Source organism: Anomaloglossus baeobatrachus, chromosome 2, assembly GCF_048569485.1.
Source record: "Anomaloglossus baeobatrachus isolate aAnoBae1 chromosome 2, aAnoBae1.hap1, whole genome shotgun sequence".
NCBI lineage: Eukaryota > Metazoa > Chordata > Amphibia > Anura > Aromobatidae > Anomaloglossus > Anomaloglossus baeobatrachus.
The window spans coordinates 449,090,986-449,107,257 of NC_134354.1; the positions used below are offsets into that span (position 1 = coordinate 449,090,986).

Here is a 16,272-nt window from a genome sequence, read left to right on the forward strand (position 1 = left end):
ACGTACATAACCCTTGCATTTTAATAAGTCAGTTCTCATGACAGCTGGCTGTATGATCACCAGAGTTGCCCTATAGCCTGCTAAGAGCAACGGTGACAAAGCCTAATATGCAACTAACCTATGCAATTACTAACTCAAAGGTCACACAGATGCATGACACTCCTTAAAATTTAAGTCGGAATAAGGTCAAGTAAATCGGATAGATGACGCAATGTGGGGTCCCCAGGAAATGACTAAAACGTGCTCCAAACGTCAGTGGCCATATTTAAAAGATGGCCCTATTTGAACCCCGATAACTTTGGAAGACAGGATCCTAGAGATTCGTCGATGGTCTCCTTGGAATCGGGATGCGGAAATCTATGGGGGCCTTGGTAGACACTCTGCCAGAGGTCTTTACTTGGGAGATATTTGACTCCAGGGGACAGCTCGGTCATGTAGAGTAGGTTTGTTGCCCCTGGGCAACACACCTCATGACAGCACGTTAACGCTCATGAAAGGGTTTTGCAGTTAACCGCCTGAAAGCAACGGTGAGAGAAGCAAACAGATACATAACCCTTGCATTTTAATAAGTCAGTTCTCATGACAGCTGGCTGTATGATCACCAGAGTTGCCCCATAGCCAGCTATGAGCAATGGTGACAAAGCCTAATATGCAACTAACCTATACAATTACTAACTCAAAGGTCACACAGATGCATGACACTCCTTAAAATTTAAGTCGGAATCAGGTCAAGTAAATCGGATAGATGACGCAATATGGGGTCCCCAGGAAATGACTAAAACGCGCTCCAAACTTTAGTGGCCATATTTAAAAGGATGGCCCAATTTGAACCCCGATAACTTTGGAAGGCAGGATCCTAGAGATTCGTCGATGGTCTCGTTGGAATCGGGGTGCGGAAATCTATGGGGGCCTTGGTAGACACTCTGCCAGAGGTCTTTACTTGGGAGATATTTGACTCCAGGGGACAGCTCGGTCATGTACAGTAGGTTTGTTGCCCCTGGGCAACACGCCTCATGACAGCACGTTAACGCTCATGAAAGGGTTTTGCAGTTAACCGCCTGAAAGCAACGGTGAGAGAAGCAAACACGTACATAACCCTTGCATTTTAATAAGTCAGTTCTCATGACAGCTGGCTGTATGATCACCAGAGTTGCCCCATAGCCAGCTAAGAGCAACGGTGACAAAGCCTAATATGCAACTAACCTATGCAATTACTAACTCAAAGGTCACACAGATGCATGACGCTCCTTAAAATTTAAGTCGGAATCAGGTCAAGTAAATCGGATAGATGACGCAATATGGGGTCCCCAGGAAATGACTAAAACGTGCTCCAAACGTCAGTGGCCATATTTAAAAGGATGGCCCTGTTTGAACCCCGATAACTTTGGAAGACAGGATCCTAGAGATTCGTCGATGGTCTCATTGGAACCGCGGTGCGGAAATCTATGGTGGCCTTGGTAGACACTCTGCCAGAGGTCTTTACTTGGGAGATATTTGACTCCAGGGGACAGCTCGGTCATGTACAGTAGGTTTGTTGCCCCTGGGCAACACACCTCATGACAGCACGTTAACGCTCATGAAAGGGTTTTGCAGTTAACCGCCTGAAAGCAAAGGTGAGAGAAGCAAACACGTACATAACCCTTGCATTTTAATAAGTCAGTTCTCATGACAGCTGGCTGTATGATCACCAGAGTTGCCCCATAGCCAGCTAAGAGCAATGGTGACAAAGCCTAATATGCAACTAACCTATGCAATTACTAACTCAAAGGTCACACAGATACATGACACTCATTAAATTTAAGTCGGAATCAGGTCAAGTAAATCGGATAGATGACGCAATATGGGGTCCCCAGGAAATGACTAAAACGCGCTCCAAACGTTAGTGGCCATATTTAAAAGGATGGCCCTATCTGAACCCCGATAACTTTGGAAGGCAGGATCCTAGAGATTCGTCGATGGTCTCGTTGGAATCGGGGTGCGGAAATCTATGGGGGCCTTGGTAGACACTCTGCTAGAGGTCTTTACTTGGGAGATATTTGACTCCAGGGGACAGCTCGGTCATGTACAGTAGGTTTGTTGCCCCTGGGCAACACACCTCATGTCAGCACGTTAACGCTCATGAAAGGGTTTTGCAGTTAACCGCCTGAAAGCAACGGTGAGAGAAGCAAACACGTACATAACCCTTGCATTTTAATAAGTCAGTTCTCATGACAGCTGGCTGTATGATCACCAGAGTTGCCCCATAGCCAGCTAAGAGCAACGGTGACAAAGCCTAATATGCAACTAACCTATGCAATTACTAACTCAAAGGTCACACAGATGCATGACACTCCTTAAAATTTAAGTCGGAATCAGGTCAAGTAAATCGGATAGATGACGCAATATGGGGTCCCCAGGAAATGACTAAAACGCGCTCCAAATGTTAGTGGCCATATTTAAAAGGATGGCACTATTTGAACCCCGATAACTTTGGAAGGCAGGATCCTAGAGATTCGTCGATGGTCTCGTTGGAATTGGGGTGCGGAAATCTATGGGGGCCTTGGTAGACCCTCTGCCAGAGGTCTTTACTTGGGAGATATTTGACTCCAGGGGACAGCTCGGTCATGTACAGTAGGTTTGTTGCCCCTGGGCAACACGCTACATGACAGCACGTTTACGCTCATGAAAGGGTTTTGCAAATAACCGCCTGAAAGCAACGGTGAGAGAAGCAAACACGTACATAACCCTTGCATTTTAATAAGTCAGTTCTCATGACAGCTGGCTGTATGATCACCAGAGTTGCCCCATGGCCAGCTAAGAGCAATGGTGACAAAGCCTAATATGCAACTAACCTATGCAATTACTAACTCAAAGGTCACACAAATGCATGACACTCCTTAAAATTTAAGTCGGAATCAGGTCAAGTAAATCGGATAGATGACACAATATGGGGTCCCCAGGAAATGACTAAAACACGCTCCAAACGTTAGTGGCCATATTTAAAATGATGGCCCTATTTGAACCCCGATAACTTTGGAAGGCAGGATCCTAGAGATTCGTTGATGGTCTCGTTGGAATCGAGGTGCGGAAATCTATGGGGGCCTTGGTAGACACTCTGCCAGAGGTCTTTACTTGGGAGATATTTGACTCCAGGGGACAGCTCAGTCATGTACAGTAGGTTTGTTGCCCCTGGGCAACACGCCTCATGACAGCACGTTAACGCTCATGAAAGGGTTTTGCAGTTAACAGCCTGAAAGCAACAGTGAGAGAAGCAAACACGTACATAACCCTTGCATTTTAATAAGTCAGTTCTCATGACAGCTGGCTGTATGATCACCAGAGTTGCCCCATAGCCAGCTAAGAGCAATGGTGACAAAGCCTAATATGCAACTAACCTATGCAATTACTAACTCAAAGGTCACACAGATGCATGACACTCCTTAAAATTTAAGTCGGAATCAGGTCAAGTAAATCGGATAGATGACGCAATATGGGGTCCCCAGGAAATGACTAAAACGCGCTCCAAACGTTAGTGGCCATATTTAAAAGGATTGCCTTATTTGAACCCCGATAACTTTGAAAGGCAGGATCCTAGAGATTCGTCGATGGTCTCGTTGGAATCGGGGTGCGGAAATCTATGGGGGCCTTGGTAGACACTCTGCCAGAGGTCTTTACTTGGGAGATATTTGACTCCAGGGGACAGCTCGGTCATGTACAGTAGGTTTGTTGCCCCTGGGCAACACGCCTCATGACAGCACGTTAACGCTCATGAAAGGGTTTTGCAGTTAACCGCCTGAAAGCAACGGTGAGAGAAGCAAACACGTACATAACCCTTGCATTTTAATAAGTCAGTTCTCATGACAGCTGGCTGTATGATCACCAGAGTTGCCCCATAGCCAGCTAAGAGCAACGGTGACAAAGCCTAATATGCAACTAACCTATGCAATTACTAACTCAAAGGTCACACAGATGCATGACACTCCTTAAAATTTAAGTCGGAATCAGGTCAAGTAAATCGGATAGATGACGCAATATGGGGTCCCCAGGAAATGACTAAAACGCGCTCCAAATGTTAGTGGCCATATTTAAAAGGATGGCCCTATTTGAACCCCGATAACTTTAGAAGACAGAATCCTAGAGATTCGTCGATGGTCTTGTTGGAATCGGGGTGAGGAAATCTATAGGGGCCTTGGTAGACACTCTGCCAGAGGTCTTTACTTGGGAGATATTTGACTTCAGGGGACAGCTCGGTCATGTAGAGTAGGTTTGTTGCCCCTGGGCAACACGCCTCTTGACAGCACGTTAACGCTCATGAACGGGTTTTGCAGTTAACCGCCTGAAAGCAACGGTGAGAGAAGCAAACACGTACATAACCCTTGCATTTTAATAAGTTAGTTCTCATGACAGCTGGCTGTATGATCACCAGAGTTGCCCCATAGCCAGCTAAGAGCAATGGTGACAAAGCCTAATATGCAACTAACCTATGCAATTACTAACTCAAAGGTCACACAGATGCATGACACTCCTTAAAATTTAAGTCGGAATCAGGTCAAGTAAATCGGATAGATGACGCAATATGGGGTCCCCAGGAAATGACTAAAACGCGCTCCAAACGTTAGTGGCCATATTTAAAAGGATGGCCCTATTTGATCCCCGATAACTTTGGAAGGCAGGATCCTAGAGATTCGTCGATGGTCTCGTTGGAATCGGGGTGCGGAAATCTATCGGGGCCTTGGTAGACACTCTGCTAGAGGTCTTTACTTGGGAGATATTTGACTCCAGGGGACAGCTGGGTCATGTACAGTAGGTTTGTTGCCCCTGGGCAACACGCCTCATGACAGCACGTTAACGCTCATGAAAGGGTTTTGCAGTTAACCGCCTGAAAGCAACGGTGAGAGAAGCAAACACGTACATAACCCTTGCATTTTAATAAGTCAGTTCTCATGACAGCTGGCTGAATGATCACCAGAGTTGGCTCATAGCCAGCTAAGAGCAATGGTGACAAAGCCTAATATGCAACTAACCTATGCAATTACTAACTCAAAGGTCACACAGATGCATGACACTCCTTAAAATTTAAGTCGGAATCAGGTCAAGTAAATCGGATAGATGACGCAATATGGGGTCCCCAGGAAATGACTAAAACGCGCTCCAAACGTTAGTGGCCATATTTAAAAGGATGGCCCTATTTGAACCCCGATAACTTTGGAAGGCAGGATCCTAGAGATTCGTTGATGGTCTCGTTGGAATCGGGGTGCGGAAATCTATGGGGGCCTTGGTAGACACTCTGCCAGAGGTCTTTACTTGGGACATATTTGACTCCAGGGGACAGCTCGGTCATGTACAGTAGGTTTGTTGCCCCTGGGCAACACGCCTCATGACAGCACGTTAACGCTCATGAAAGGGTTTTGCAGTTAACCGCCTAAAAGCAACGGTGAGAGAAGCAAACACGTACATAACCCTTGCATTTTAATAAGTCAGTTCTCATGACAGCTGGCTGTATGATCACCAGAGTTGCCCCATAGCCAGCTAAGAGCAATGGTGACAAAGCCTAATATGCAACTAACCTACGCAATTACTAACTCAAAGGTCACACAGATGCATGACACTCCTTAAAATTTAAGTCGGAATCAGGTCAAGTAAATCGGATAGATGACGCAATATGGGGTCCCCAGGAAATGACTAAAACGCGCTCCAAACGTTAGTGGCCATATTTAAAAGGATGGCCCTATTTGAACCCCGATAACTTTGAAAGGCAGGATCCTAGAGATTCGTCGATGGTCTCGTTGGAATCGGGGTGCGGAAATCTATGGGGGCCTTGGTGGACACTCTGCCAGAGGTCTTTACTTGGGAGATATTTGACTCCAGGGGACAGCTCGGTCATGTACAGTAGGTTTGTTGCCCCTTGGCAACACGCCTCATGACAGCACGTTAACGCTCATGAAAGGGTTTTTCAGTTAACCGCCTGAAAGCAACGGTGAGAGAAGCAAACACGTACATAACCCTTGCATTTTAATAAGTCAGTTCTCATGACAGCTGGCTGAATGATCACCAGAGTTGGCTCATAGCCAGCTAAGAGCAATGGTGACAAAGCCTAATATGCAACTAACCTATGCAATTACTAACTCAAAGGTCACACAGATGCATGACACTCCTTAAAATTTAAGTCGGAATCAGGTCAAGTAAATCGGATAGATGACGCAATATGGGGTCCCCAGGAAATGACTAAAACGCGCTCCAAACGTTAGTGGCCATATTTAAAAGGATTGCCCTATTTGAACCCCGATAACTTTAAAATTCAGGATCCTAGAGATTCGTCGATGGTCTCGTTGGAATCGGGGTGCGGAAATCTATGGGGGCCTTGGTAGACACTCTGCTAGAGGTCTTTACTTGGGAGATATTTGACTCCAGGGGACAGCTCGGTCATGTACAGTAGGTTTGTTGCCCCTGGGCAACACACCTCATGACAGCACGTTAACGCTCATGAAAGGGTTTTGCAGTTAACCGCCTGAAAGCAACGGTGAGAGAAGCAAACACGTACATAACCCTTGCATTTTAATAAGTCAGTTCTCATGACAGCTGGCTGTATGATCACCAGAGTTGCCCCATAGCCAGCTAAGAGCAACGGTGACAAAGCCTAATATGCAACTAACCTATGCAATTACTAACTCAAAGGTCACACAGATGCAGGACACTCCTTAAAATTTAAGTCGGAATCAGGTCAAGTAAATCGGATAGATGACGCAATATGGGGTCCCCAGGAAATGACTAAAACGCGCTCCAAACGTTAGTGGCCATATTTAAAAGGATTGCCCTATTTGAACCCCGATAACTTTGAAAGGCAGGATCCTAGAGATTCGTCGATGGTCTCGTTGGAATCGGGGTGCGGAAATCTATGGGGGCCTTGGTAGACACTCTGCTAGAGGTCTTTACTTGGGAGATATTTGACTCCAGGGGACAGCTCGGTCATGTACAGTAGGTTTGTTGCCCCTGGGCAACACACCTCATGACAGCACGTTAACGCTCATGAAAGGGTTTTGCAGTTAACCGCCTGAAAGCAACGGTGAGAGAAGCAAACACGTACATAACCCTTGCATTTTAATAAGTCAGTTCTCATGACAGCTGGCTGTATGATCACCAGAGTTGCCCCATAGCCAGCTAAGAGCAACGGTGACAAAGCCTAATATGCAACTAACCTATGCAATTACTAAATCAAAGTTCACACAGATGCATGACACTCCTTAAAATTTAAGTCGGAATCAGGTCAAGTAAATCGGATAGATGACGCAATATGGGGTCCCCAGGAAATGACTAAAACGCGCTCCAAACGTTAGTGGCCATATTTAAAAGGATTGCCCTATTTGAACCCCGATAACTTTAAAATTCAGGATCCTAGAGATTCGTCGATGGTCTCGTTGGAATCGGGGTTCGGAAATCTATGGGGGCCTTGGTAGACACTCTGCTAGAGGTCTTTACTTGGGAGATATTTGACTCCAGGGGACAGCTCGGTCATGTACAGTAGGTTTGTTGCCCCTGGGCAACACACCTCATGACAGCACGTTAACGCTCATGAAAGGGTTTTGCAGTTAACCGCCTGAAAGCAACGGTGAGAGAAGCAAACACGTACATAACCCTTGCATTTTAATAAGTCAGTTCTCATGACAGCTGGCTGTATGATCACCAGAGTTGCCCCATAGCCAGCTAAGAGCAACGGTGACAAAGCCTAATATGCAACTAACCTATGCAATTACTAACACAAAGGTCACACAAATGCATGACACTCCTTAAAATTTAAGTCGGAATCAGGTCAAGTAAATCGGATAGATGACGCAATATGGGGTCCCCAGGAAATGACTAAAACGCACTCCAAACGTTAGTGGCCATATTTAAAAGGATTGCCCTATTTGAACCCCGATAACTTTGAAAGGCAGGATCCTAGAGATTCGTCGATGGTCTCGTTGGAATCGGGGTGCGGAAATCTATGGGGGCCTTGGTAGACACTCTGCTAGAGGTCTTTACTTGGGAGATATTTGACTCCAGGGGACAGCTCGGTCATGTACAGTAGGTTTGTTGCCCCTGGGCAACACACCTCATGACAGCACGTTAACGCTCATGAAAGGGTTTTGCAGTTAACCGCCTGAAAGCAACGGTGAGAGAAGCAAACACGTACATAACCCTTGCATTTTAATAAGTCAGTTCTCATGACAGCTGGCTGTATGATCACCAGAGTTGCCCCATAGCCAGCTAAGAGCAACGGTGACAAAGCCTAATATGCAACTAACCTATGCAATTACTAAATCAAAGTTCACACAGATGCATGACACTCCTTAAAATTTAAGTCGGAATCAGGTCAAGTAAATCGGATAGATGACGCAATATGGGGTCCCCAGGAAATGACTAAAACGCGCTCCAAACGTTAGTGGCCATATTTAAAAGGATTGCCTTATTTGAACCCCGATAACTTTGAAAGGCAGGATCCTAGAGATTCGTCGATGGTCTCGTTGGAATCGGGGTGCGGAAATCTATGGGGGCCTTGGTAGACACTCTGCCAGAGGTCTTTACTTGGGAGATATTTGACTCCAGGGGACAGCTCGGTCATGTACAGTAGGTTTGTTGCCCCTGGGCAACACACCTCATGACAGCACGTTAACGCTCATGAAAGGGTTTTGCAGTTAACCGCCTGAAAGCAACGGTGAGAGAAGCAAACACGTACATAACCCTTGCATTTTAAGAAGTTAGTTCTCATGACAGCTGGCTGTATGATCACCAGAGTTAGCCCATAGCCAGCTAAGAGCAATGGTGACAAAGCCTAATATGCAACTAACCTATGCAATTACTAACTCAAAGGTCACACAGATGCATGACACTCCTTATAATTTAAGTCGGAATCAGGTCAAGTAAATCGGATAGATGACGCAATATGGGGTCCCCAGGAAATGACTAAAACGCGCTCCAAACGTTAGTGGCCATATTTAATAGGATGGCCCTATTTGAACCCCGATAACTTTGGAAGGCAGGATCCTAGAGATTCGTTGATGGTCTCGTTGGAATCGGGGTGCGGAAATCTATCGGGGCCTTGGTAGACACTCTGCTAGAGGTCTTTACTTGGGAGATATTTGACTCCAGGGGACAGCTCGGTCATGTAGAGTAGGTTTGTTGCCCCTGGGCAACACACCTCATGACAGCACGTTAACACTCATGAAAGGGTTTTGCAGTTAACCGCCTGAAAGCAACGGTGAGAGAAGCAAACAAATATATAACTCTTGCATTTTAATAAGTCAGTTCTCATGACAGCTGGCTGTATGATCACCAGAGTTGCCCCATAGCCAGCTAAGAGCAATGGTGACAAAGCCTAATATGCAACTAACCTATGCAATTACTAACTCAAAGGTCACACAGATGCATGACACTCCTTAAAATTTAAGTCGGAATCAGGTCAAGTAAATCGGATAGATGACGCAATATGGGGTCCCCAGGAAATGACTAAAACGCGCTCCAAACGTTAGTGGCCATATTTAAAAGGATGGCCCTATTTGAACCCCGATAACTTTGGAAGGCAGGATCCTAGAGATTCGTTGATGGTCTCGTTGGAATCGGGGTGCGGAAATCTATGGGGGCCTTGGTAGACACTCTGCCAGAGGTCTTTACTTGGGAGATATTTGACTCCAGGGGACAGCTCGGTCATGTACAGTAGGTTTGTTGCCCCTGGGCAACACGCCTCATGACAGCACGTTAACGCTCATGAAAGGGTTTTGCAGTTAACCGCCTGAAAGCAACGGTGAGAGAAGCAAACACGTACATAACCCTTGCATTTTAATAAGTCAGTTCTCATGACAGCTGGCTGTATGATCACCAGAGTTGCCCCATAGCCAGCTAAGAGCAACGGTGACAAAGCCTAATATGCAACTAACCTATGCAATTACTAACTCAAAGGTCACACAGATGCATGACACTCCTTAAAATTTAAGTCGGAATCAGGTCAAGTAAATCGGATAGATGACGCAATATGGGGTCCCCAGGAAATGACTAAAACGCGCTCCAAATGTTAGTGGCCATATTTAAAAGGATGGCCCTATTTGAACCCCGATAACTTTAGAAGACAGAATCCTAGAGATTCTTCGATGGTCTTGTTGGAATCGGGGTGCGGAAATCTATAGGGGCCTTGGTAGACACTCTGCCAGAGGTCTTTACTTGGGAGATATTTGACTCCAGGGGACAGCTCGGTCATGTACAGTAGGTTTGTTGCCCCTGGGCAACACGCCTCTTGACAGCACGTTAACGCTCATGAAAGGGTTTTGCAGTTAACCGCCTGAAAGCAACGGTGAGAGAAGCAAACAGATACATAACCCTTGCATTTTAATAAGTCAGTTCTCATGACAGCTGGCTGTATGATCACCAGAGTTGCCCCATAGCCAGCTAAGAGCAATGGTGACAAAGCCTAATATGCAACTAACCTATGCAATTACTAACTCAAAGGTCACACAGATGCATGACACTCCTTAAAATTTAAGTCGGAATCAGGTCAAGTAAATCGGATAGATGACGCAATATGGGGTCCCCAGGAAATGACTAAAACGCGCTCCAAACGTTAGTGGCCATATTTAAAAGGATGGCCCTATTTGAACCCCGATAACTTTGGAAGGCAGGATCCTAGAGATTCGTCGATGGTCTCGTTGGAATCGGGGTGCGGAAATCTATGGGGGCCTTGGTAGACACTCTGCCAGAGGTCTTTACTTGGGACATATTTGACTCCAGGGGACAGCTCGGTCATGTACAGTAGGTTTGTTGCCCCTGGGCAACACGCCTCATGACAGCACGTTAACGCTCATGAACGGGTTTTGCAGTTAACCGCCTGAAAGCAACGGTGAGAGAAGCAAACACGTACATAACCCTTGCATTTTAATAAGTTAGTTCTCATGACAGCTGGCTGTATGATCACCAGAGTTGGCCCATAGCCAGCTAAGAGCAATGGTGACAAAGCCTAATATGCAACTAACCTATGCAATTACTAACTCAAAGGTCACACAGATGCATGACACTCCTTATAATTTAAGTCGGAATCAGGTCAAGTAAATCGGATAGATGACGCAATATGGGGTCCCCAGGAAATGACTAAAACGCGCTCCAAACGTTAGTGGCCATATTTAAAAGGATGGCCCTATTTGAACCCCGATAACTTTGGAAGGCAGGATCCTAGAGATTCGTCGATGGTCTCGTTGGAATCGGGGTGCGGAAATCTATCGGGGCCTTGGTAGACACTCTGCTAGAGGTCTTTACTTGGGAGATATTTGACTCCAGGGGACAGCTCGGTCATGTAGAGTAGGTTTGTTGCCCCTGGGCAACACACCTCATGACAGCACGTTAACACTCATGAAAGGGTTTTGCAGTTAACCGCCTGAAAGCAACGGTGAGAGAAGCAAACAAATATATAACTCTTGCATTTTAATAAGTCAGTTCTCATGACAGCTGGCTGTATGATCACCAGAGTTGCCCCATAGCCAGCTAAGAGCAATGGTGACAGCCTAATATGCAACTAACCTATGCAATTACTAACTCAAAGGTCACACAGATGCATGACACTCCTTAAAATTTAAGTCGGAATCAGGTCAAGTAAAATCGGATAGATGACGCAATATGGGGTCCCCAGGAAATGACTAAAACGCGCTCCAAACGTTAGTGGCCATATTTAAAAGGATGGCCCTATTTGAACCCCGATAACTTTGGAAGGCAGGATCCTAGAGATTCGTTGATGGTCTCGTTGGAATCGGGGTGCGGAAATCTATCGGGGCCTTGGTAGACACTCTGCTAGAGGTCTTTACTTGGGAGATATTTGACTCCAGGGGACAGCTCGGTCATGTAGAGTAGGTTTGTTGCCCCTGGGCAACACACCTCATGACAGCACGTTAACACTCATGAAAGGGTTTTGCAGTTAACCGCCTGAAAGCAACGGTGAGAGAAGCAAACAAATATATAACTCTTGCATTTTAATAAGTCAGTTCTCATGACAGCTGGCTGTATGATCACCAGAGTTGCCCCATAGCCAGCTAAGAGCAATGGTGACAAAGCCTAATATGCAACTAACCTATGCAATTACTAACTCAAAGGTCACACAGATGCATGACACTCCTTAAAATTTAAGTCGGAATCAGGTCAAGTAAATCGGATAGATGACGCTGTGAAGATGTAATTTACCCTCTCACTGTATATGCTGTACAGATTCCTATTTCAAGCTGGGTTCATTGTCTTATTTGAACTACTTCTGTGTACATTTCTATTGTTGTAGGTAATCACCCCCCTAAAATGCAAGGTTATATCCTCTTGAGGCACTTCCATCCCTGGGAGTAGGGGGAGGTGGGCCTAGAGTCCAACTAGTGTAAACTCTGCTTACCTGGGAGATTCAGGCAGAGTGAGCTGAAACTTGAAGGGAGCAGGAGCTCCAGCCTTTGTGGCTGTGGACACGGACGGAGCTAGGCCTGTGTGGCGGCCCGTGGGATTGTGTGGAACTCTTTGGACTACTGTAAGGACGATTGCTTTGTAATCCGGTCCGAGGATTGTCGGGAAGGGCCCCCGAATCTGTTTTACGTGGACTTATCGTGTGCTGTTCTTGCATTCCTGTTAATAAACCTGTTGGATCGTCCCTCGGCCTCGTCCATCCTTTGCTCTGTTGTACACCCCCGTCACAAACTGGTTGGCAGCGGCGGGATCAGAGCAGAAGAAATGGAGGACAACAGCCAATCGACGTCTGAAACCAGAACCTCAGGATACAGGAACTGGACTGTGGCGAGTCTACAAACAAAGGCCCGTGAATTAGGTGTCGGCTACAAAGGACTCTCTAAGGAGCAACTAATTGAGGCATTGGAACACGCTTGCCTGCAAGATGGCACCGAGGAACAATTTCCACAGCAAGGGGAGCAAAGACGGGAGCCGGAGGTGAATACCCAAAAAAGTCAATGGGTTGTGTGGTACAAGGAAAAGATGGCACTGCTTGGAGATGAGGCCACCATAGAAGATAAGAGGGAGGCCATGCGTGGAGCTGAAGAGAAGGAGCGCAGGATGGAGGAGATGGCATTGCTGGATAAGCAGCTCGCTGTGGAAGCCGCGAGAGGTTCCAGACAGACTGTAACCCCAGCACCCATCATGAGGGAACTTCCCAGAGTGTCCCGCAAAGACTTCAAGCAGTTTAATGAGGCTGCTGGTGACATTGAGGGCTTCTTCCAGGACTTTGAGCATCAGTGTCGATTAATGGAAGTCCCAGAAAGGGAGCGCGTCCGGCATCTGGTTGGGCTCTTAGAGGGTGGAGCTGCTGCAGCCTATAGAGCTATGGACCATCGGTGGAACTGTGAGTATGCGGATATTAAACAGACTATTCTAGAACATTATGCTGTAACGCCAGACACTTACAGGACTCAGTTCCGTACTCTAGCATGTGATGAGGAAGTGTCCTTCAAGATGTATGCCCACAAACTCAAACATCTGTGGCATCGTTGGTTGGAGGCAGAGGAGGCCTTAACCTTGGAGACCGTCCTCCAGGTCCTCCTAAAAGAGCAGTTTTACTTCAAGTGCCCCGCTGAGATCCGGGAATGGGTGCGTGAGAGAAAACCAGCGACAGTGGAGGAAGCTGCTGCTCTAGCTGATGAGGTGCTCACCATCAAGCCTCAGTGGAGGGTTCTGTTGGAGGATGGAGAGACGCCTAACAGCTCCACAACACCGGATGCCCCCAGTTATTCTGTCCCCATTGTTCCCCGTTCCTCTAAGCCACCACATGTTGATACCCGTGTTAATGTGCCTCCAGTTGCTTCTACTGCACTTTCTGGAATACGCCGGGGAGAGGAAGTAACAGAGCGCAGGTGTTATGTTTGTAGGCATCCCGGGCATTTGCAGGCCTCATGCCCAGCCAGGCCATGGAGGAATCATCCTCAAACCCCTACAGCACCTTCAGGTGGGAGCCGGCCTCCAAGTTCCCCTACCCCTTACCCAAGAGGACGCCTTGGATGGAGGGAGACCCAGCTCAGATGCTATCAATGTGGACAGCCAGGGCATCGGCAAGTTTCCTGCCCAGCTGTTCAAATGAGGACTGATCCTGCGCCCAATCGGATTGTTAATTATTTACAGCCCAGCGCCATGGAGGAAGATGTGGCACCGCTATGTGAGGACTGGCCTAGTGACTCAGCCCATGTTGCACCACCAGGAGTTTACGGGGTGCGACCTGCAGTTATGACGACTTCTGCTCATCGAGGTAAGCACTTGCAGGAGGTTGTGCTGGATGGACAGAGACTTGTTGGATTTTGTGACTCGGGTGCTTTCCTCACACTGGCTGATCCCCGAGTGGTTCGGCCTGAGGCAATCCATAGAGGACCTGGGATTGTCATTGAACTGGCTGGTGGACAATGGAGGACTATTCCCACAGCCACTGTGGATCTGAGCTTTGGTTTTGGGGTCAGGCGATGTGTGTTTGGGGTGATGGGTGGTCTGCCTGCAGCTGTTCTCCTGGGCAATGATGTGGGAGAGCTACGATGCCAATTCGTGGCTGCATGAAGCCACATGTAAGTAACGCTCTGCCTGTGTGTACTTAACCAGTGACCTGTAGAGGTCCCTAGTACGTACACAAGTTGGGAGGGGGAGGGATTGTGAAGATGTAATTTACCCTCTCACTGTATATGCTGTACAGATTCCTATTTCAAGCTGGGTTCATTGTCTTATTTGAACTACTTCTGTGTACATTTCTATTGTTGTAGGTAATCACCCCCCCTAAAATGCAAGGTTATATCCTCTTGAGGCACTTCCATCCCTGGGAGTAGGGGGAGGTGGGCCTAGAGTCCAACTAGTGTAAACTCTGCTTACCTGGGAGATTCAGGCAGAGTGAGCTGAAACTTGAAGGGAGCAGGAGCTCCAGCCTGTGTGGCTGTGGACACGGACGGAGCTAGGCCTGTGTGGCGGCCCGTGGGATTGTGTGGAACTCTTTGGACTACTGTAAGGACGATTGCTTTGTAATCCGGTCCGAGGATTGTCGGGAAGGGCCCCCGAATCTGTTTTACGTGGACTTATCGTGTGCTGTTCCAGTGTTCTTGTGAATAAATCTGTTGGATCGTTCCTCGGCCTGTTGTCTCTCCTTGCTCTGCTGTACACCCCGTCACACAAGGAAATGACTAAAACGCGCTCCAAACGTTAGTGGCCATATTTAAAAGGATGGCCCTATTTGAACCCCGATAACTTTGGAAGGCAGGATCCTAGAGATTTGTTGATGGTCTCGTTGGAATCGGGGTGCGGAAATCTATGGGGGCTTTGGTAGACACTCTGCCAGAGGTCTTTACTTGGGAGATATTTGACTCCAGGGGACAGCTCGATCATGTACAGTAGGTTTGTTGCCCCTGGGCAATACACCTCATGACAGCACGTTAACGCTCATGAAAGGGTTTTGCAGTTAACCGCCTGAAAGCAACGGTGAGAGAAGCAAACACGTACATAACCCTTGCATTTTAATAAGTCAGTTCTCATGACAGCTGGCTGTATGATCACCAGAGTTGCCCCATAGCCAGCTAAGAGCAATGGTGACAAAGCCTTATATGCAATTAACCTATGCAATTACTAACTCAAAGGTCACACAGATGCATGACACTCCTTAAAATTTAAGTCGGAATCAGGTCAAGTAAATCGGATAAATGACGCAATATGGGGTCCCAAGGAAATGACTAAAACGCGCTCCAAACGTTAGTGGCCATATTTAAAAGGATGGCCCTATTTGAACCCCGATAACTTTGGAAGGAAGGATCCTAGAGATTCGTCGATGGTCTCGTTGGAATCGGGGTGCGGAAATCTATGGGAGCCTTGGTAGACACTCTGCCAGAGGTCTTTACTTGGGAGATATTTGACTCCAGGGGACAGCTCGGTCATGTACAGTAGGTTTGTTGCCCCTGGGCAACACGCCTCATGACAGCACGTTAACGCTCATGAAAGGGTTTTGCAGTTAACCGCCTGAAAGCAACGGTGAGAAAAGCAAACACGTTCATAACCCTTGCATTTTAATAAGTCAGTTCTCATGACAGCTGTCTGTATGATCACCAGAGTTGCCCCATATCCAGCTAAGAGCAATGGTGACAAAGTCTAATATGCAACTAACCTATGCAATTACTAACTCAAAGGTCACACAGATGCATGACACTCATTAAATTTAAGTCGGAATCAGGTCAAGTAAATCGGATAGATGACGCAATATGGGTTCCCCAGGAAATGAATAAAACGCGCTCCAAACGTTAGTGGCCATATTTAAAAGGATGGCCCTATTTGAACCCCGAT

At 46.9% G+C, this 16,272-nt stretch overlaps 1 protein-coding gene across 1 annotated transcript in view; it reads left to right on the top strand.

Moving 5' to 3' along the window:
- LOC142289832 (uncharacterized) overlaps positions 1-16,272 on the top strand; it is a 509,301-nt gene that overhangs the window by 217,932 nt on the left and 275,097 nt on the right. The gene's annotated exons all lie outside the window — the stretch shown is intronic.